A 23,142-nucleotide genomic window follows, 5' to 3' on the forward strand; every position below is an offset into this window, starting at 1 on the left:
CTGGGCGTTGTAGTGCAGGGGGAACAGTGGCACCGATTAAAAAATTGGACAGAGGCGGTGCAGTGCAGTCATCCGTGTCTTTACTCACAGTTCTTTAGTTCCACAGGTGCACTGTACAGGTGAAGGCCTCCCGCGTCGCGCTGATTTCACCGGGCAAGGGTTCAATCCTTCCTCAGGCAGCTTGGGAATACCTGGCAGAACCCTACTTTCTCGTGTTCCTATTTTGACCGTCTTCACACTGGTCTTTCTCCCTCCTGCTCTGCGTTGCCCACTCTCAATCCTGTTCGGGTACTCTGAAGTCCCTCCTGTCCGTCGGAGTTACACAGACTTGCTTGACCCTCAGGGGATTAGAATGCGGCTTACGATCCCTCTGTCTTCTGACAGATGCGGGGCGTACGGGTGCCATCCTGCACGTGCCGTACCCCCTAGGATCCCTTCTTAGAACGGAGCCTACTCCCTGCTCCCCTTCTGGGCCTCCAGACCAGGCCCTACTTGTGGAGCAGATCTCCTAGTGAGACTCTGCTCCCGGACTGTTCTTCTAAACTGTCCCGAGCTGTTCTTCTGAACTGCTCCCTCACAACACCTGTGGTGTCTGGTGAGGATCACCAGCGCTGCAACAGTCCTCTGAGGCAGATGTTAGGGCAGCTTGTGATGGGATGGCTCCCCACAGGTGGAGCAGGCCTCAGGGCAGTAAAGTGAGAGCGTGGGTTGCTTTGGGCGTTGTAGTGCAGGGGGAACAATGGCGCCGATGAAAGAATGGACGGAGGCAGTACAGTGCAGTCATCTGAGATTTTACTCACAGTTCTTAAGACACTCCACAGGTGCACTGTACAGGTGCAGGCCTCCCACGTCGCACTGCGTTCACCAGGCAGGGGTTCAATCCTTCCTCAGGCAGCTTGGGAATACCTGGCAGAACCCCACTTTCTCGTGTTCCTATTTTGACCGTCTTCACACTGGGTCTTTCTCCCTCCTGCCCTGCGCTGCCCACTCTGAATCCTGTTCGGGTACTCTGAAGTCCCTCCTGTCCGTCGGAGTTACACAGATTTGCTTGACCCTCAATGGATTAGAAATGCGGCTACGATCCCTCTGTCTTCTGACAGATGCGGGGCGTACGGGTGCCATCCTGCACGCGCCGTACCCCCTGGGATCCTTTCCTAGAACAGAGCCTACTCCCTGCTCCCCTCCTGGGCCTCCAGACCTGGCCCCACTTATGGAGCAGAGCTCCTACTGAGACTCTGCTCCCGGACTGTTCTTCTGAACTGTCCCGAGCTGTTCTTCTGAACTGCTCTCCTCTGACTAGTCTGCTCATCTGCCACCCTAAGATGGCTTCCCTATATATACTCCTACTAAAGTGCTCCCTCTAACTACTTCCTCCACCCACACCCACTACTGGTTCCCCCTACCTTTGGGTTCCCCCCACTCCAGCCAGGGTCAGGGCTCAGCAGCTGCGCTCTGCATGTTGCCCCTCCAGCCGGCCTGGAGCAGTGTAGTGTTGGATGCAGGTGTTTGGGGTTCCGAGCAGCACTCCCTCCTTAACTGAGAGAAGAGAGACACCATACCTCTGGGTGAGGTGCAGTACCTCTGTGGCGACTGAACCCTCAGGGGTGCCACAATTACAGGGGTTCTTTGATGAAAACAAGTTATCAACAATTCACAGGTTAGGTAGGAGATATCTTATTAATCTGTGTAATCTGACCATTGGAAACCACACCAATCAGAAGAATGGGGAACTCTTATACCTGACAGGAAATTTTTATCCCCATTTTATCGCCATTTTAAAATGCAGCGGCAGGTGGGACGTCTGACCGCAGTTCCATTCATCCTCTTTGAGACTTCCAGATAAAAACAAGAGCAGCGCTTGCAGCCACTTAGTGAATGAATGGATCAGTGGTCAAGTCGCATGTGAGAGTGTGAAATGTGATAACAGCAGGAGAGCACTAGGACCCTGTGACTTTTGCCTGGCTGAGCTCAGAGGAGGGGCAGTGCAAGAAACTGTGTGTGTTCTAAGAGTGTCTGATGTGTGACAGTCGAGACAGGAAGTCTGTGAGAAGGAGCTGCAACAAGATGCTGTCTTTACACTCTTCCCTGTGGAGTTTGTTTACCCCTTTCTCTGTTTAAGAACAAGTGCTGAGCTGGGAAAGCTGTGTGGCTCTGTGGAGTTTTGTGGAAGTCCATGATAAGTGGATTAGAGACTTTGTGCTGAAGGAGTCACGTGTTGAGTGATAAAAGAAGGGACTTAGGAATCCATTTCTGTGACGGAGCACATGGTTGGTGTACTGGATAAGAGTGAGAGACTTCTGGAGGAAAGAAGATTTCTGGTGCTATTTACACTGAGAGGATATTGACAAGACTTTGTGAAGAGATCTTTCCAGACCTTAATCTGAGGCTACAGGACTAAAGTCCCCGGCGTGTGGGCTCGGCATCGGCCGACAAGACAAGGAATTTTTGCTGTTTTCGTGAACTTTGTTTTTGTTTTGGCGCCAAAGTTTTCCGGGAGTAGCTGCAGCCACCGCGATTCACAGGCCTGTGATAGACTGCATCTGAGGTTAACGGTACCATAACTTTAAGATACCCGGGTATCCTGATAATAAGGGTATAAGAGCAATTGGTATAGTTTCATGCATTACTTTTGTTATAGTGGTAGGATTGTATTCAGTGTGCCATCTCAGGGGGTCCCCATATACCGCCCTCACTAGACTGACACTGTGTTTAGGTAAAATTGTTCCAGATCACTAGAATAATTCACATAAACTGGAAACCTTGAGATTGGCACATTGATTTCAGCTTTTGCTGATTGTGTGTATTTAGTAGAGACAGTGTCCCAGGCTGAACCTGAGACTGATTCATTCAATACTGAATTTTAGTCTAATCCCTGTTTTAGTAAAGAAAGTGTTGTTTATTTTTGTCTCTGTCTCAGTTTGTGACTCACTGGATCTCTCTCGGACCTCCGGTCATTACACACACATGAGCTCTAGTCTAATGGGGATAAAAGCTCCACAGTCTGCCGATCGTACGGGTCCCAGCAGTCTGACCCCCACCAATCAATAAGTTATCCTTAGGCCACGTTCACACATTCAGTATTTTACATCACTTACTTTATAAGCCAAAATCAGGAGTGGAACAATCAGAAGAAAAGTATAATAGAAACACGTCACCACTTCGGCATTTTTCACCCACCCTTGGTTTTGGTTTACAAATACTGATCAAAAATACTGACCGAATACTGAACGTGTGAACGTGGCCTTAGGATAGGGCGCGCTTTGCTTCCTCCCAGCCTCTCTCTCCATGCACTGCGCTGCAGGAATCTATTGCGCTGGCGCCGGGACGTGACAGTGACTCCCTGGCGCCTGCGCAATAGAACCCTGCGGTGCAGTGCATGGAGAGACGGGGCCGGGATAAAGCAAAGCACGCTGCTTGTGAGCGGCGCTTTGCGCATGCCCAGGAAGTCAGGGAACACAGTGCACGTCACAGGGCCCTGTGACGTGCAGGGGAGGGGGGGATATGGTAACTAAGCATATAGGCGGGGATTTAAGGGAATAATAAACAGATAGGCGGGATTTCTTGGCGTCCCCCGAACGCCAAGCCTGTCCAAAGCGGCGTTTATAAAACACTTTTCTCTGCAATCAGACCTCTACTATGGGCCATACAGGTATGTATAGATTTACTTTTCTGCAAAAAAGAGGAGCATGGACCGCACCTCCAAAAATCATACATTTGATCTAATGCCTCTTCGGCAAAAATATATATAACTGAACATTAGGTTCTTAGTTTAACATTCTGTTCAGACTGTATGAAGCCCACTGCCACGTCACGGCAAACCTCGTAGTGGGTCCTAACATTTCCTACCTAAACGGGAGCGGAGCAGTGCGCCAACCACCGCCACAGCGACAATGCACCAGCAGGGCGGGCGGCCTGCTGCCTCACAGCTCCCATGCTGCAAGACCGAGTCCCTATGACTCCAGGCCACGCCGCCCCACAAGCACAAAACCACAGAAACAATGGCCGACACACTGCACCAACACCACAAGAAAGGAGCATTGTGACTCACCTTCCTTAAGCTCTCATATGAGAGCAAAAATAGGTTAGACCCTCTTTACAGTCTCCTGCTAATTAAAATCACCTGTGCCAAATGGGAGGAGTGCTGATCCAAGAAAGGAGAAAGAATATGCAATGCAAAAAAAAGGAGCATGGACCGCACCTCCAAAAATCATGCATTTGATCTAATGCCTCTTTGGCAAAAATATATATAACTGAACATTAGGTTCTTAGTTTAACATTCTAATCATGGCAAACCTCGTTGTGGGTCTTAACATTTTCTAACTTTTCTATAACCTGTATGCCAATATTAGAGGTCTGATATCTCCCAGGGGGTGACAGATTCCCTTTAAACATCAAAGTAATTAATCTCTATTGGAAATAAAGAATCTTCCACTTATTGATATCAGAGAGAACAGGTGACCTCTGTACACAATGTTATCTCCTATGCCAAGACCAATAATACCACATACAAGGGGATAAATACCATCACAACATGATCAGACCACATATTACCACCACATAGTAACCGAATAATACCACATGCAAGGGGCAAATACCACCACACCATGGCTGGACCACATATTACCACCACATAGTAACCGAATAATACCACATACAAGGGACAAATGCCACCACACCAAGGCTGGACCACATATTACCACCACATAGTAACCAAATAATACCACATACAAGGGACAAATACCACCACACCAGATCACGTATTACCACCACATACAAGTGAGAAATACCACCATAGCATGACCAGACCACACGTTACCATTACATAGTCACCGAATAATACTACAATAAGGATCATGAATAAAAAACACAATACTAATAACACAAATATTACCACTGGTGACATTATACACAGGAGCTCTATATATAGTATGCAGTGTATAGTGTCAGTGTACAGGAAATACAGTGATCACCAGTGACATTACACACAGGAGCTCTGTATATAGTGTACAGGTAATACAGTGATCACCAGTGACATTATACTGTATACAGGAGCTCTGTATATACTATATAGTGTATAGTATAAGTGTACAGGTAATATAGTGATCACCAGTGACATTATATACAGGAGCTCTGTACATAGTGTATAGTGTACAGGTAATACAGTGATTACCAGTGACATTATACACAGGAGCTCTGTATATACTATATACAGTGGGTACGGAAAGTATTCAAACCGCTTTAAATTTTGCACTCTTTGTTTCATTGCAGCCATTTGGTAAATTCTAAAAAGTTCATTTTTTTTCTCATTAAAGTACACTCTGCACCCCATCTTGACTGAAAAAAAAATGTAGAATTTTTTGCAAATTTATTAAAAAAGAAAAACTGAAATATTACAATGTCTTAAGTATTCAGACCCTTTGCTCAGACACTCATATTTAAGTCACATGATGTCCATTTCCTTGTGATCCTCATTGAGATGGTTGTACTCCTTCATTGGAGTCCAGCTGTGTTTAATTAAACTGATAGGACTTGATTTGAAAAGGCACACACCTGTCTATATAAGACCTCACAGCTCACAGTGCATGTCAGACCAATTGAGAATCATGAGCTCAAAGGAGTTGCCCAAGGAGCTCAGAGACAGAATTGTGGCAAGGCACAGATCTGGCCAAGGTTATAATATAATTTCTGCATTACTCAAGGTTCCTAAGAGCACAGTGGCCTCCATAATCCTTAAATGGAAGAAGTTTGGGACCACCAGAAGTCTTCTAGACAAGCCAAACTGAGCAATCGTGGGAGAAGAGCCTTGGTGAGAGGGGTAAAGAAGAACCCCAAGATCACTGTGGCTGAGCTCCAGAGATGCAGTAGGGAGATGGGAGAAAGTTCTACAAAGTCAACTATCACTGCAGCCCTCCACCAGTCGGACCATTATGGCAGAGTGGTCCGACGGAAGCCTCTCCTCAGTGCAAGACATATGAAAGCCCGCAGAGAGTTTGCTCAAAAGCACATGAAGGACTCCCAGACTATGAGAAATACGATTCTCTGGTCTGATGAGACAAAGATAGAACTTTTTGGTGGTAATTCTAAGCGGTATGTGTAGAGAAAACCAGGCACTGCTCATCACCTGCCCAATACAATCCCAACAGTGAAACATGGTGGTGGCAGCATCATGCTATGGGGGTGTTTTTCAGCTGAAGGGTCAGGACGACTGGTTGCAATTGAAGGAAACAAGAATGTGGCCAAGTACAGAGATATCCTGGATGAAAACCTCTTCCAGAGTGCTCTGGACTTCAGACTTGGCCGAAGGTTCACCTTCCAACAAGACAATGACCCTAAGCACACAGCTAAAATAACAAAGGAGTGGCTTCAGAACAACTCTGTGACCATTCTTGACTGGCCCAGCCAGAGCCCTGACCTAAACCCAATTGAGTATCTCTGGAGAGACCTGAAAATGTTCTCCATCCAACCTGACGGAGCTGGAGAGGATCTGCAAGGAGGAATGGCAGAGGATCCCCAAATCCAGGTGTGAAAAACTTGTTGCATCATTCCCAAGAAGACTCATGGCTGTACTAGCTCAAACGGGTGCTTCTACTCAATACTGAGCAAAGGGTTTGAATACTTACAGTGGTGGCCAAAAGTATTGGCACCCTGCAATTCTGTCAGATATTACTCAGTTTCTTCCTGAAAATGATTGCAATCACTGGACTTAAGAGCCAGACCCGTATTAGTACGTCATCGCGATCGCGCGCGCACACAGGCTGTGCGGGCGCGATCGCCGCCGGGTGTCAGCTGATTGTCACAGCTGACACCCGGTACTATGTGCAGGGAGCGGTCCTGCACCGCTCCCAGCACATTAACCCCCGCGATGCTGCGATCGAAGTCGATCGCGGCATTGCGGGGGCAAGGGGAGGTGATCGGCGATACTCACCTCCTCTTCCGGCTTCCAGCGCAGTTTGCAAAGGCTTCCCGGGTGTTGCCATGACGACCCGATGTCGTCATGACAACATCCGGGTCACCAGAGAGCAGGAAGATTGCTTGGACATGCGCAGTGCATCTCCAAGCAATCTTCACACTGTGCACTTCTGACAGCCTTCATGGCATAGGGATGGTGCTCCACTCCTGTGCCATGCAGGCGATCAGAAAAAAAAAAGTGAAAGTCCCAGAGTGGGACAAAGTAATAAAGTGTATAAACTGTGTGAAAGTGGAAAAAAAAAAAAAAAATGTGCAAAAATATTATAAAAAAAGAAAAAAAATAATACACCAAAAATAAAAATATAATGTACCCATCAATAAATATTATTATAAAAAAATTAAAAAAAAAACAATAAAAGTACACATATTTGGTATCGCTGCGTCCGGAACAACCTGACCTATAAAACTGTCCCACTAGTTAACCCCTTCAGTGAACACGGTAAAAAAAAAAAAAAAACCCGAAGCAAAAAACAATGCTTTATCACCATACCGCCAAAGAAAAAGTGGAATAACACGCGATCAAAAAGACGCATATAAATAAAAATGATACCGCTGAAAATGTCATCTCGTCCCGCAAAAAACAAGCCACCATACAGCTCCATCAGCCGAAAAATAAAAAAGTTATAGCTCTCAGAATAAAGCGATACTAAAAAATATTTTTTTCTATAAAATAGCTTTTATTGTGTATAAGCGCCAAAACATAGAAAAATGATACAAATGTGGTACCGCTGTAAACGTACTGACCCGAAGAATAAAGCTACCTCATCAATTTTACCACACGCGGAACAGAATAAAAAAAAAAAAAAAAACAATTCCTGAATTGTTGGTTTTTGTTTATTCTGCCTCCCAAAAATCGGAATAGAAAGCGATCAAAAAATGTCACGTGCCTGAAAATGACACCAATAACAACGTCAAGTCATCCCGCAAAAAACGAGCCGTCACATGACTGTCTGCCAAAATCTGGAAAAATTATAGCTCTCAAAATATGGCGATGCAAAAACTAGATTTTACAAAAAATGCGTCTTTTAGTGTGTGACAGCTGTCAGTCATAAAAACCCCATATGATTCTGGCATTGCTGTAATCACACCGACCCGAAGAATAAAGTCGTCTAATCACTTATACCGCACAAGGAACGGCGTCAAAAATAAACTCTTGGGTTAGGATTGGGCTAGGGTTAGGGCTGGGTTTGGGGCTAGGGTTGTGCTGGGGCTAGGGTTGTGCTGGGGCTAGGATTGTGCTGGGGCTAGGGTTGTGCTGGGGCTAGGGTTGTGCTGGGGCTAGGGTTGTGCTGGGGCTAGGGTTGTGCTAGGGTTAGGGCTGGGGTTGGGATTTTTTTCAAAAGTAAGAAAAAAAGATGACGATATGGCGACTAGTGTTGAGAGCAAGTGCTCGCTACTTGAGTTTGCATCGGGTGCTCTGGTATGCATTGAGTATCGTGGGTATTTGAGTGACATGCTCGAGTCTCTGCCCCATATGCTTCGCAGCCAAAAAACTTTACGGGGATTGCCTGCCATGCACGAGCGTTCCCCGCATGTTTTTTTTGGGTGTCTAATAACCGTGAAACATGCGGAGCAGGTACTCGAGCATGTCACTCGAGCACACGCTGTACATGGTGCATACCTGAGTACCCGATGCAAACTCAAGTAGCGAGCACTTGCGCTCAAGAATAATGACAACTTATTCAATATGATGACCTAATGTAAACAAATTCTGTGCCGTACCTCTGGGTTCAAAATGTTCACTATACACCTTAATAAAATCCTTAAGGGGTATAGTTTCCAAAATGGGGACACTTGTGGGGGAGCTCCACTGTTTAGGCACATCACGGGCTCTCCAAACGCGACATGGTGTCCGCTAACAAATTGAATGGAAAATCGGCTCAAATTGTTAGCGGACGCCATGTTGCGTTTGGAGAGCCCCTGTGTGCCCAAACATTGGAGCTCCCCCACAAGTGACCCCATTTTGGAAACTAGACCCCCCAAGGCACCTATCTAGATGCATAGTGAGCACTTGGAATCCCCAGGTGCTTCACAAATTGATTCGTAAAAATGAAAAAGTGAAATAAAAAACACTTTTTCATTTTTATGAATCAATTTGTGAAGCACCTGGGGTTCCAAGTGCTCACTATGAATCTAGATAGGTGCCTTGGGGGGTCTAGTTTCCAAAATGGGGTCACTTGTGGGGGAGCTCCAATGTTTGGGCACGCAGGGACTCTCTAAATGCAACATGGTATCCGCTAACAAATTGAATGGAAAATCGGCTCAAATTGTTAGCGGACACCACATTGCGTTTGGAGAGCCCCTCTGTGCCCAAACTTTGGAGCTCCCCCACAAGTGACCCCATTTTGGAAACTAGACCCCCCAAGGCACCTATCTAGATGCATAGTGAGCACTTGGGATCCCCAGGTGCTTCACAAATTGATTCGTAAAAATGAAAAAGTGAAAAAAAAAAACACTTTTTCATTTTTATGAATCAATTTGTGAAGCACCTGGGGTTCCAAGTGCTCACTATGAATCTAGATAGGTGCCTTGGGGGGTCTAGTTTCCAAAATGGGGTCACTTGTGGGGGAGCTCCAATGTTTGGGCACGCAGGGACTCTCTAAATGCAACATGATATCCGCTAACAAATTGTCGGCTCAAATTGTTAGCGGATATCATGTTGCATTTGGAGAGTCCCTGTGTGCCCAAACATTGGAAAAAAAATTTTGGTTCCAAAATTGTGCTGATGTAAAGTAGACATGTGGGAAATGTTATTTATTAACTCTTTTGTGTGACATATCGCTCTGATTTCAGGGCTTAAAAATTCAAATTTTGAAAATTCCAAAATTTTCAAAATTTTGGCCAAATTTCCGTTTTTTTCACAAATAAACGCAAGTGATATCGAAGAAATTTTTCCACAATCATGAAGTACAATATGTCACGAAAAAACAATCTCAGAGTCAGGGGGATCCGTTGAAGCGTTCCAGATTAATTACCTCATAAAGTGACAGTGGTCAGAATTGTAAAAATTGGCCCGGTCATTAACGTGCAAACCACCTGCGGGGCTTAAGGGGTTAATGCGAAAAAAATGAACTTTTTAGAATTTACCAAATGGCTGCAATGAAACAAAGAGTGAAAAATTTAAAGGGGTCTGAATACTTTCCGTACCCACTGTAGTGTATAGTATAAGTGTACAGGTAATACAGTGATTACCAGTGACATTATACACAGGAGCTCTGTATATAGTGTCAGTGTACAGGTAATACAGTGATCACCAGTGACATTATACACAGGAGCTCTGTATATAGTGTCAGTGTACAGGTAATACAGGGATCACCAATGACATTATATACAGAAGCTCTGTATATTGACTATTGAAGTCCTTCATCTTTGCTTTTCTTCTTCATTCGGCACAGACCGCCATCACTTCTTCCATCCAAGACTCATCGCTGTAGAAAATAACACACAGTTATCAATAGCTGATCACTTCTAGAGCCCATTCCACACTTATTCCCTGATTTCTACACTACAGCATATGAAGAAAAAAAGCGACATAGTGCCGTCCTGCACAGTAATAATAATAATAATAATTTTTATTTATATAGCGCCAACATATTCCGCAGCACTTTACAATTAAGTAGCAACATGTACAGACAATATAAACAATACAATGTATGACATTTCAACAGTTACAGGAGGAGAGAGGGCCCTGCTCGCAAGCTTACAATCTATATGGAAATGGGGGGACACAATAGGTAGAACATGGTCATCAGCCAGTATCTGTCTAAGAGGAGTTACCATGTGCTATTTCGTGCATGGAGGATGGAGATGACGCGCCCAAGGGATGGGGACTCGGCGCCCGGGCCTTGCTGTTTGGTTTGGGGGGAGATGCCGCGGTGGCCGGCTCCGGAGGCCGTACCCTGGGGTCACTCTTTAAAAGAAAGAAGGAATGATGGGGGAAAGGTGTATGGGATAGGGAAAGTTCGTGACGCCACCCGTGGTGTCTGGTGAGGATCACCAGCGCTGCTACAGTCCTCTGAGGCCGGTGATCAGGCAGCTTAGATGGTGCGGCTCCCCACAGGTGGAGCGAGCGGGGCCTCAGGGCAACGTAGGAAATGGGATGCAGGACAGAGGGGACCCAGCTGGGTCGGAGGAAGAATAGGCACACACACGACAGTTCACTTCAGTACCTTTACTGGTGGTGTTTCAGGCACAATCCAGGGCACTGTAGGGTGAAGGGTGCATTTCAGAACTCTCCCCAATGAGCGGGTGTGGGGCCTCCTGTTTCTTGCCTTTTCCTGATAAGTTTATGACCTGCCTGGAGCTAGGCCTAACTTGGTCTCTGTTTTGCATCGGCCGACCTGGTGGTAGGGCCTTCTGTTGGAGATCACACTCCCTGGTCTCTTGGGCCTCAGTGATTCCTGACCCTGGTATTACAGTCAGCTTTTGGTGTTCCTGGGACATGTAGTTCGCCAGGGATTCCGGTTGTTTCTGCTGGTCCTAGAGATCCTTGCAGACGCGGACCCGGTGTCCGGTAGATGCTTGTGGGGTGAGCTGGTTAAGCTCCTCTGCCCCCTATGTAGCTCGCTTACTCCACTTGCCTTCGGCCGCGCTCGGGGCCCTCACTAGGCTTCACATTGGCAGTAGGCCTCGCTACTCTTCACCGCTCTTATGGTGTTGGCACGCCGTAGGCTCACTAGTCTGGGCTCTCTCCGGACTGAGCTCCACTGCAGGCTGACCTCTCTCAGGCTTCTCTACTGCAGGAACTGACTGCCTAGCTCCACCTTCCCTATTTATATCCCTATCCGGGCTCCCTCTGGTGGTCTGAGGTGGAAGGTGGAGGTGTGTGTATGCTGTGAGGGCCTCTTGTGGAGGAATCCATCCATGCACCCCTCTAGGATCTGTGGCACTCATGCACAGCAGGGGCGCCACAGTGAGACAGATGAATAGGCAGGAGCAGATTAAGATTAACATTTAGGAGGGAACAGAGGAGAGTTAGGTTGGTGAGTTGAGGTGATAGGCCTGTCTAAACAGATGTGTTTTTAAAGCTTGTTTGCAGACATAGGGGCTAGATATCAGTCGGATCGTTTGGGGCAGTGCATTCCAGAAAACTGGGGCGGCACGAGAGAAGTCTTAGAGACGGAGGTGTGAGGTTCGGATTAAGGAGGATGTTAGTCTTAGATCAGTTGCAGAACGGAGGGCATGGGAGGGGTGATAGACAGAAATGAAGGATGAGATATAGGGCGGTGCAGAACTGTGGAGAGCTTTGTTGGTGAGAGAGATGAGTTTGTATTGTATTCTGTGGTGAATGGGTAACCAGTGCAATGACTGGCACAGGTTAGATGCGTCGGTGAAGCGGCCTGATAGAAAAACGACCCTGGCTGCTGCATTCAGAATGGATTGGAGAGGAGAGAGTTTGTTTAGAAGGAGACCGATTAGAAAAGAGTTGCAGTAGTCCACACGAGAGTGAATAAGAGCGACAGTAAGAGTTTTTGAACAGTAACAGGACCTCCCTTTTGTTACTCCCCCACGGAGCACAATATCCTCAAAAGTAAATTATAGTACAACAATAATGTCCCCTACAGTAATTATGTCCCCGCTTGCCACCATAAACTAATTCCTCATTCTGGCCCCCATACTGTAATTGTCACCCATCCTGGCCCCTTTATTTAATAATATCCCCCATCCTAGGCTCCCATGTATCTCCCCCACCCATCCTGGGCCTATGCAGCACCTTCTCCCTCTCCATCATGGGCCCTTATGCAGCATCCTCTCCCTCCCCATCATGGGCCCCTATGCAGCATCCTCTTCCTCCCCATCATGTGCCCATATGCAGCATCCTCTCCCTCCCAATCATGGGCCCCTATGCCGCATCCTCTCCCTCCCCATCATGGGCGCCTATGCAGCATCCTCTCCCTCCCCATCATGGGCCCCTATGCAGTATCCTCTCCCTCCCCATCATGGGCCCTTATGCAGTATCCTCTCCTCCCCCATCATAAGCCCCTATGCAGCATCCTTTCCCTCCTGATCATGGGCCCCTACGTAGCATCCCCCCCCCCCCCATTCACTCACTACCTTGCCCATTCATATAGGAAAAAAAAAATCTTCTTACCTTCCTGCGCTCCCCCAGTGGCGTCCTCTGCAGCTTCATGACGGTGTGGTCTTCAACAGGGCCACAGACCAATCAGAGGCAGCCCGCCGGCCGGAGGCGATCTCACATCACTGCTATGTGCTGCACACTGACATCAGCGCCCGGCGCATAGCAGTGACGTTTAATGTCCACTGGCCTATCAGAGGCAGAACGCTGACATGTGTGGCTTTCATTGACCAGCAGCCTTTGAACGTCACTGCTATGCACTGTCTGTGCGTAGCCCATATCAGACATCAGATGTTCCCGTCGGACATCAAGAGGGAGGTATGCGCCGCGCGCCAAGCCTCTGATAGGCCCGTGGTCAGAAAGCTCACGGTTACCGGCAGGCTCCCACTATGTCCGTCACGGGGGCCCACCGAGAACCTGGGGCCCATCAGGGAATCTCCCGGTGTCCCGGCGGGCCAGTCCGACGCTGCGTACAGCATATGGACAGCACATGGATGCCATCCGTGTCCTGAACGTGTTGTTCACGGACCTATAGATTTGTATTGACCCTTGTCATCCGTGTTGTCGGAAAGAATGGACATGTCTATGTGTGGTTCCCACAGATACACGGTCCATGTGAAAACACGGACATGTGAAGACCACCATAGATTACAATGGGTTCTTGCATCCGTGAAAAAAACGGATGCCACACATACCGGAAACACGTACATGTGAAGAAGGCTTTAGGCTGAACAGTATCTTAACAGAGCATTTGATTAAGTCCACAGGATCAATCAGGATTGTTCAATCAGATCCATTATAGCCATCATGGATCCGCCATAAACGAAAACTATGGCCCCGATTCATTCAGAATGACGTTTCATACTCCAATCTTAATAAAAGGTGTGCAGGAAAAAGATGCACCAAATTCATTAAGAGGTACATGCCACTTAAAGGGAATCTGTCAGCAGGTTTTTGCTATGTAATCTGAGAACATCATGAGGTAACAGTTGAGACACATATTTCAGCAATGTGTCACTTATTAGTTTGTATGCTGTTGTTTCCATATAATTAAGGTTTTATCACCAGCAGATTATCATTGCCACGTCTACAGCTTCTGTGAGCCCTGGTCCGACCACTCCCCCTCCTCTGATAAGCAGCTCACTGTCAATAGACAATGTACACAGGGAGCTGTGGTGTTGGTGAGGGCAGCTTTCTGAGCTCTGCTATATGCTACATCTAAAAACTCTGTGTCACAACTGCTGCACCCAGTGAACTAAGTGATACATCACTGGAATCAGGGTCTCTTTTCCTACATTATGCTATTCTCAGATGAGGTAGCAAAAACCTGGAGACAGATTCCCTTTAATGAACTCAGCATATCATACCAGTGCGCCTTGCCAGAAATGTTACTCCTGTCGTCCATTGGAGTAACATTTCTAGCATAAGAAACGGAGCCACTATTAATGAATTTGATGGGCGGGCATAGCCATGCATCATCCTGCTTCAGCTCCTCCTCAGCTCTGCCCATTTCAGCGGAGTCGCTCAGAACTGACAAAGCGTTTTTGCTGATGTATGTAAGTACTTGGATAACAATACAGTAATTAACCAGAGCCAGAATGGGTTTGTAGCAAACAAGTCATGCCAGACTAATCTAATTTCCTTCTATGATGGAATCACTGACTGTGTGGATCAGGGAAATGCAGTATAGTATATCTCGACTTCAGCAAAGCATTTGATAAAGTATCTCATACTATCCTTATTGAAAGAATGACCAAGTATGGGATTGACAAGGCTACAGTTAGATGGATTCATAACTGGCTCAGTGATCATACTCAAATGGTGGTAATAAAAGGTTGCACATCCAGTTGGAAGAGTGCTTCAAGTGGGGTACTACAAGGCTCTGCCCTGGCCCCAATGTTGTTTAACATTTTTATAAATGATCTAAATAAGGGAACTGAAGGTAAACTAATCAAATTTACAGATGATGCAAAGCTAGGAGGGATAGCTAACACTAGAGAAGACTGAGAAAGAATTCAGAAGGATGTAGATAAGCTTGAACAATGGGCAGCAACTAATAGAATGGTATCTAACAGGGAGAAATGCAAGATTCTCCATCTGGGCAAGAAAAACGTTAATTACATCTACAGAATGGGAGGAATAGAACTAAGCAGGGCCGGTGTTAGGGGCAGGCAGACTAGGCATCTGCCTAGGGCCCCCACTGTCCCAGGGGCCCCCGTGAGTCAGGTGAGTCAGGGGGGTCCCCCACGTCAGCGCCGCATCTCATATTCAACTGTATCGGCATCATCGTGGTAGGCCTCCAACATCATCTGGATGTCCGTCCTGGGCACTACGATCTGCCATACCATCTAATGGGTCCTAGGGTTGACATACCTTCGGTACAGCTTCTCTCTATAGATGAACAGCTGGCTTCTCTCATTCCACAGTCGCTTGGCGTGTGGAGAAGTGTCCTTCTCCAAGGAGGAACCTTCCTGGGTTATCAGTTCTTTGATACGGCTGACAACCGGGTCGCTGTCCTGGGTCTCCTTCCAACTGTGGTGAGGTAAAGGGTTTAGTGTCTTACCACGATACCTCCTGGAGGTGCGCTGCTCATGGACCATCCCATTTCTATGGAAGGCAGGTAGCTCAATCTCCTCCAGGTCACCCACTTCTTCTTCAGTGTCCGACTGGTGAGGCATTCTGGATAGGGCATTGGCGTTGGCATTCTTGTGGCCTGCCCGGTACTTGATGGTGAACTGATAGTTTGACAGACGAGCCATCCAACGCTGTTCCATGGCTCCCAACTTGGCTGTCTCTAGATGTGTCAAGGGGTTGTTGTCAGTATAGGCTGTGAACTTAGTGGAGGCCAGGTAGTGCTTGAATCGTTCAGTGATGGCTCAGACCAAGGCCAGGAGCTCCAACTTGAAGGAGCTATAGTTTTCTGGATTCCTTTCGGTAGGACGGAGCTTCCTGATGGCATAGGCAATCACCTTCTCTTTGCCATACTGCTTCTGGCTTAACACAGCTCCTAGTCCCTCGTTGCTGGCATCAGTGTACAGCAGGAAAGGTTGGCTGTAGTCAGGGTAGGCCAGGATTTCTTTGCCAGTCAGGATCTCTTTCATCACTGCAAAGGACTCAGCCTGCTCTTTACCCCACTGGAAGGGGGGGTTCTTGCCTCTGTGGGACTGTCCTACCAGGAGATCTTTCAAAGGCGCTGCCTTCTTGGTGTAGTCCTTTACAAACCTCCGTTAATACCCGACCAGTCCCAGGAACTGACGTACCTCCTTGAGATTCTTCGGCTCCGGCCATTTCTGGATGGCAGTGACCTTCTCCGGGTCTGGTGCTACTCCTTCTGGACTGACGATGTGCCCCAGATACTGGACCTTCTGTTTGAGCAGGTGGCACTTGGAAGGCTTCAATTTCATCCCATACCGGGACAACGACTCAAATACCTCCGCCAGGTGCTTCAGATGGTCCTCATACGTCTTGGAGTACACTATCATGTCATCCATGTATAGCAGCACGGCCTCGAAGTTACGGTGTCCCAAACAGCACTCCATCAATCTCTGGAACGTTCCAGGGGCGTTGCAGAGTCCAAACGGCATACTGTTGAACTCGCAGAGTCCAATCGGGGTAGTGAAGGCCGTCTTCTCCCGGTCCTCCTCAGCAACTGCTACTTGCCAGTACCCACTAGTGAGGTCAAGGGTAGAGAAGTAATTTGCAGACTTTAGTGCAGCCAGGGATTCCTCTATACGGGGCAAAGGGTATGCATCTTTATTATGTGTTATGCGATTTACCTGTCTGTAATCTACACACATTCTCATGCTTCCATCCTTTTTCCTGACCAGAACCAGGGGAGCTGCCCAGGGGCTACAGCTATCTCTTATTACCCCTGCTTTCTTCATGTCGTGCAACATTTCCTTCGCTTTCTGGTAGTGTGCTGGTGGGATTGGCCTGTAACGTTCTTTGATGGGTGGATGGTCACCTGTGGGTATATGGTGTTGTACCCCTTTAATACTCCCAAAATCAAGTGGGTGTTTCCTGAATACCTGTTCATGTTCCTGGACCACCCTATATACACCTTGTTTTTGATGGACAGGAGTGGTGTCAGTCCCAATGTAGCACCCTGAGGATTCGGCTGCTACAGGGGTATTGCACCTCAACCCAGAGGTGTGATATTCCACTCCCGGGTAAGGATGGAGTGTGGACCTGAGCTCGGTAGGCTGCATGCACTACACACATCCCATTTCCGAGGAGCAGACCGACGGTACTCCCACTTAGAAATGTGCAGGTACGACCGAGTCTGTTCCTGGCTGGAGTGGGAGGGGGGTGGAACATCCCAAGTAGTGTAGGGGCAGATAGGGGGAGCAGCCTGGGTAAAGATAGGAGCTCATTGGGTGCTGGTCACCTGAGCTCACACATAGAGGGTGTATATAAGGTGGGCACCATCAAAGAACAGGGTCAGTCAGCCACAGTCAGTCAGTCAGTCAGTCTTTGCAGAGAAGTCAGAGGAAGAGGAGCAGAGCAGCCCCAGAGAGAGAGAGAGGAGAAAGCAAGAAAGACCCAGAGGGGGAAACAGAAAAGGAACTCTGAGAACCCAAAGTCCATCAGCGGGTGAAGAGTTGGCATTAGGGTACCGAATCCCAAGCTGGTGGGGGCAAAAGCACACCCTAGCCAGAGACCGGAGGCCGTGGGCAGCGTCTGCCACGGCCACCCACCACATCCACCCCGAAGGCATACCACGTGGAGGGTCAGGGAACCCAAGGCCAAGGGTCTCCCAACAGAAGGCCCGAGGGAGCTGGACCTAGGTGGATCACTAGTGGGGACGGCCAGAGGAAAGGACAGAAGGAGAGCTCAGGGTCACGCTCCGGACTTGCTTGGGGGTTGGCTGAATCCAGGACCTGGTGGACGCAGCACGGCTCGGGTGGTCACTTGAAGCTGGAGTGACCGGAACATCAGCAGTGAGTAAATACCCTAAACTGCACAACCCGACTCTGTCTTCCTTTAACATCTATGCTGCACCACCACAACCCCCATCCTCTGCACCTGACCCCCTGAGGCTATACCCCACCCGTTGGGGTTAATACCACCAAAAGCTGCACCAACACCATCAGCCTCAGCGGACCCTGCTGCAGCGGCGGCCATAGTGACCGCAATACAACGGGTGGCGTAGTCGACAATAAAGAACTTAATAACATCTGTAGGACTGCCACATACAACTGAGTTTGACACCCTGGGCACGGACCGGGTCACAGCCACTCGGAAGACTACAACTCCCATCTGATCCGGCTCCGGATATTCCCCCTAAAGAATATGGCCCAGGGGGCGCGTCACCAACATGGAGCTGTTGACACCAATCCTCCAACTAAGCTTCGGAATCATTGTCCTCCACTGTATCTGGTGGGGTCAAGGATTCCACTGTGTGTATGGCCTCATCAGTCACAGTATACAGCCTGACAACAGTGGCGTATCTTGGTAATTTAACTTCATCCTCCCCACAATTAGGAGACGTACGGGTACCCTCCCATTGCATACATCAACCACCCCTCTGGTAGTTAAGAGTGTAGGTCTGTGCTCTGAGCTAATGGGCTCCACTACCGCCTGGTAGTTCTGTCCTTTGATACCTATTGCTGCCCTACACCAAATCAGCATTTCATTCATCAGGGGAATCACAATGGGTATCGGGTCTGTCACCCGTACATTAACAATTTCACCACCTGTTAGCTTTACCTGTTGCTGGTACAGGAGGGCTCGTATCTCTCTCTGGAGCACCTTCCTCTGCCCTGGTTTAGCAGTGTCAGCAATCTGTTGGAGCAAAAACAACACTTCTCCCAAACAGTTACCTACAATATTTGTGCCAAGTATCATGTACAAGTCTGTATCACCAGGGTTAGACTCCACTACAATCAGTCCTTGGTCCTTTAGTTCCGCTCTCCCCACCTTCACTGTCACATCCTTAACCCCTACTAGGTTAAGAGGAAGGCCGTTAGAGGCATACACGGAGAGGTTCGGGGCTGGCGGGCGGAGTTCATCTACAGACCAGTACCTTTTGTAGAGGACATCAGGTATGATGGTTACCTGAGATCCAGTGTCCAGCAGGGCAGATGTCGCGATGCCATCCAGCACAATGGACAGGAAAGGTCTTCCTCCCACGAACCGATGGTACCAGCTTGATAGGCCTGCTTGATTTACTCCTGGGTGTCGGCCCTCGGCCCCAGGGTTTGCTCGTTTAACCCCTTAAGCCCCGCGGGTGGTTTGCACGTTAATGACCGGGCCAATTTTTACAATTCTGACCACTGTCACTTTATGAGGTAATTACTCTCGAACGCTTCAACGGATCCCCCTGATTCTGAGATTGCTTTTTCGTGACATATTGTACTTCATGATTGTGGAAAAATTTCTTCGATATCACTTGCGTTTATTTGTGAAAAAAACGGAAATTTGGCGAAAATTTTGAAAATTTTGCAATTTTCAAAATTTGAATTTTTAAGCCCTGAAATCAGAGCGATATGTCACACAAAAGAGTTAATAAATAACATTTCCCACATGTCTACTTTACATCAGCACAATTTTGGAACCAAAATTTTTTTTTGTTAGGGAGCTATAAGGGTTAAAAGTTGACCAGCGATTTCTCATTTTTCCAACAAAATTTACAAAACCATTTTTTTAGGGACCACATCACATTTGAAGTCACTTTGAGAGGTCTTTATGACAGAAAATACCCAAAAGTGACACCATTCTAAAAACTGCACCCCTCAAGGTGCTCAAAAACACATTCAAGAACTTTATTAACCCTTCAGGTGCTTCACAGGAATTTTTTGAATGTGGAAGAAAAAAATGAACATTTAACTTTTTTCACAAAAATGTTAATTTAGACCCAATTTTTTTTATTTTCACAGGGGTAACAAGAAAAAATGGACCCCAAAATTTGTTGTGCAATTTCCCCTGGGCACGCAGATACCCAATATTTGGGGAAAAAATACTGTTTGGGCGCACGGCAGGGCTCGGAAGGGAAGGAGCGCTATTTGACTTTTTGATTGTAAAATTTGCTTGAATAATTAGCGGACGCCATGTTGTGTTTGGAGAGCCCATGTGTGCCCAAACTTTGGAGCTCCCCCACAAGTGACCCCATTTTGGAAACTAGACCCCCCAAGGCACCTTTCTAGATGCATAGTGAGCACTTGGAACCCCCAGGTGCTTCACAAATTGATTCGTAACAATGAAAAAGTGAAAAAAAAAAACACTTTTTCATTTTTATGAATCAATTTGTGAAGCACCTGAGGGTTCCAAGTGCTCACAATGCATCTAGATAGGTGCCTTGGGGGGTCTAGTTTCCAAAATGGGGTCACTTGTGGGGGAGCTCCAATGTTTGGGCACACAGCGGCTCTCCAAACGCAACATGGTGTCGCTAACAATTTGAGCCGATTTTCCGTTAAATTTGTTAGAGGACACCATGTTGCATTTAGAGAGTCCCTGTGTGCCCAAACATTGGAGCTCCCCCACAAGTGACCCCATTTTGGAAACTAGACCCCCCAAGGCACCTATCTAGATGCATAGTGAGCACTTGGAACCCCCAGGTGCTTCACAAATTGATTCGTAACAATGAAAAAGTGAAAAAAAAAACACTTTTTCATTTGTATGAATCAATTTGTGAAGCACCTGAGGGTTCCAAGTGCTCACTATGCATCTAGATAGGTGCCTTGGGTGGTCTAGTTTCCAAAATGGGGTCACTTGTGGGGGAGCTCCAATATTTGGGCACACAGCGGCTCTCTAAATGCAACATGGTGTCCGCTAACAAATTTAACGCAAAATTGGCTCAAATTGTTAGCGACACCATGTTGCGTTTGGAGAGCTGCTGTGTGCCCAAACATTGGAGCTCCCCCACAAGTGACCCCATTTTGGAAACTAGACCCCCCAAGGCACCTATCTAGATGCATAGTGAGCACTTGGAACCCCCAGGTGCTTCACAAATTGATTCGTAACAATGAAAAAGTGAAAAAAAAAACACTTTTTCATTTTTATGAATCAATTTGTGAAGCACCTGGGGGTTCCAACTGCTCACTATGCATCTAGATAGGTGCCTTGGGGGGTCTAGTTTCCAAAATGGGGTCACTTGTGGGAGAGCTCCAATGTTTGGGCACACAGGGACTCTCTAAATGCAACATGGTATCCGCTAACAAATTGAATGGAAAATCGGCTCAAATTGTTCGCGGACACCACATTGCGTTTGGAGAGCTTCTCTGTGCCCAAACTTTGGAGCTCCCCCACAAGTGACCCCATTTTGGAAACTAGACCCCCCAAGGCACCTTTCTAGATGCATAGTGAGCACTTGGAACCCCCAGGTGCTTCACAAATTGATTCGTAATAATGAAAAAGTGAAAAAAAAAACACTTTTTCATTTTTACGAATCAATTTGTGAAGCACCTAGGGGTTCCAAGTGCTCACTATGCATCTAGATAGGTGCCTTGGGGGGTCTAGTTTCCAAAATGGGGTCACTTGTGGGGGAGCTCCAATGTTTGGGCACACAGGGACTCTCTAAATGCAACATGGTATCCGCTAACAAATTGAATGGAAAATCGGCTCAAATTGTTAGCGGACGCCACATTGCGTTTGGAGAGCCCCTCTGTGCCCAAACTTTGGAGCTCCCCCACAAGTGACCCCATTTTGGAAACTAGACCCCCCAAGGCACCTTTCTAGATGCATAGTGAGCACTTGGAACCCCCAGGTGCTTCACAAATTGATTCGTAATAATGAAAAAGTGGAAAAAAAAACACTTTTTCATTTTTACGAATTAATTTGTGAAGCACCTAGGGGTTCCAAGTGCTCACTATGCATCTAGATAGGTGCCTTGGGGGGTCTAGTTTCAAAAATGGGGTCACTTGTGGAGGAGCTCCAATGTTTGGGCACACAGGGACTCTCCAAATGCAACATGATATCCGCTAACAATTTGAGCCGACAATTTGTTAGCGGATATCATGTTGCATTTGGAGAGTCCCTGTGTGCCCAAACATTGGAGCTCCCCCACAAGTGACCCCATTTTGGAAACTAGACCCCCCAAGGCACCTATCTAGATTCATAGTGAGCACTTGGAACCCCAGGTGCTTCACAAATTGATTCATAAAAATGAAAAAGTGTTTTTTTTTTCACTTTTTCATTTTTACGAATCAATTTGTGAAGCACCTGGGGGTTCCAAGTGCTCACTATGCATCTAGAAAGGTGCCTTGGGGGGTCTAGTTTCCAAAATGGGGTCACTTGTGGGGGAGCTCCAAAGTTTGGGCACAGAGGGGCTCTCCAAACGCAATGTGGTGTCCGCTAACAATTTGAGCCGATTTTCCATTCAATTTGTTAGCGGATACCATGTTGCATTTAGAGAGTCCCTGTGTGCCCAAACATTGGAGCTCCCCCACAAGTGACCCCATTTTGGAAACTAGACCCCCCAAGGCACCTATCTAGATTCATAGTGAGCACTTGGAACCCCAGGTGCTTCACAAATTGATTCATAAAAATGAAAAAGTGTTTTTTTTTTTCACTTTTTCATTTTTACGAATCAATTTGTGAAGCACCTGGGGGTTCCAAGTGCTCACTATGCATCTAGAAAGGTGCCTTGGGGGGTCTAGTTTCCAAAATGGGGTCACTTGTGGGGGAGCTCCAAAGTTTGGGCACAGAGGGGCTCTCCAAACGCAATGTGGTGTCCGCTAACAATTTGAGCCGATTTTCCATTCAATTTGTTAGCGGATACCATGTTGCATTTAGAGAGTCCCTGTGTGCCCAAACATTGGAGCTCCCCCACAAGTGACCCCATTTTGGAAACTAGACCCCCCAAGGCACCTATCTAGATTCATAGTGAGCACTTGGAACCCCAGGTGCTTCACAAATTGATTCATAAAAATGAAAAAGTGTTTTATTTTCACTTTTTCATTTTTACGAATCAATTTGTGAAGCACCTGGGGGTTCTAAGTGCTCACTATGCATCTAGATAGGTGCCTTGGGGGGTCTAGTTTCCAAAATGGGGTCAGTTGTGGGGGAGCTCCAATGTTTGGACACACAGGGGCTCTCCAAACGCAACATGGCGTCCGCTAACAATTTGAGCCGATTTTCCATTCAATTTGTTAGCGGAC

This window comes from Phyllobates terribilis, unplaced genomic scaffold, assembly GCF_046119375.1.
Source record: "Phyllobates terribilis strain yellow unplaced genomic scaffold, ASM4611937v1 Scaffold_5__5_contigs__length_657084704, whole genome shotgun sequence".
Classification (NCBI taxonomy): Eukaryota; Metazoa; Chordata; class Amphibia; order Anura; family Dendrobatidae; genus Phyllobates; species Phyllobates terribilis.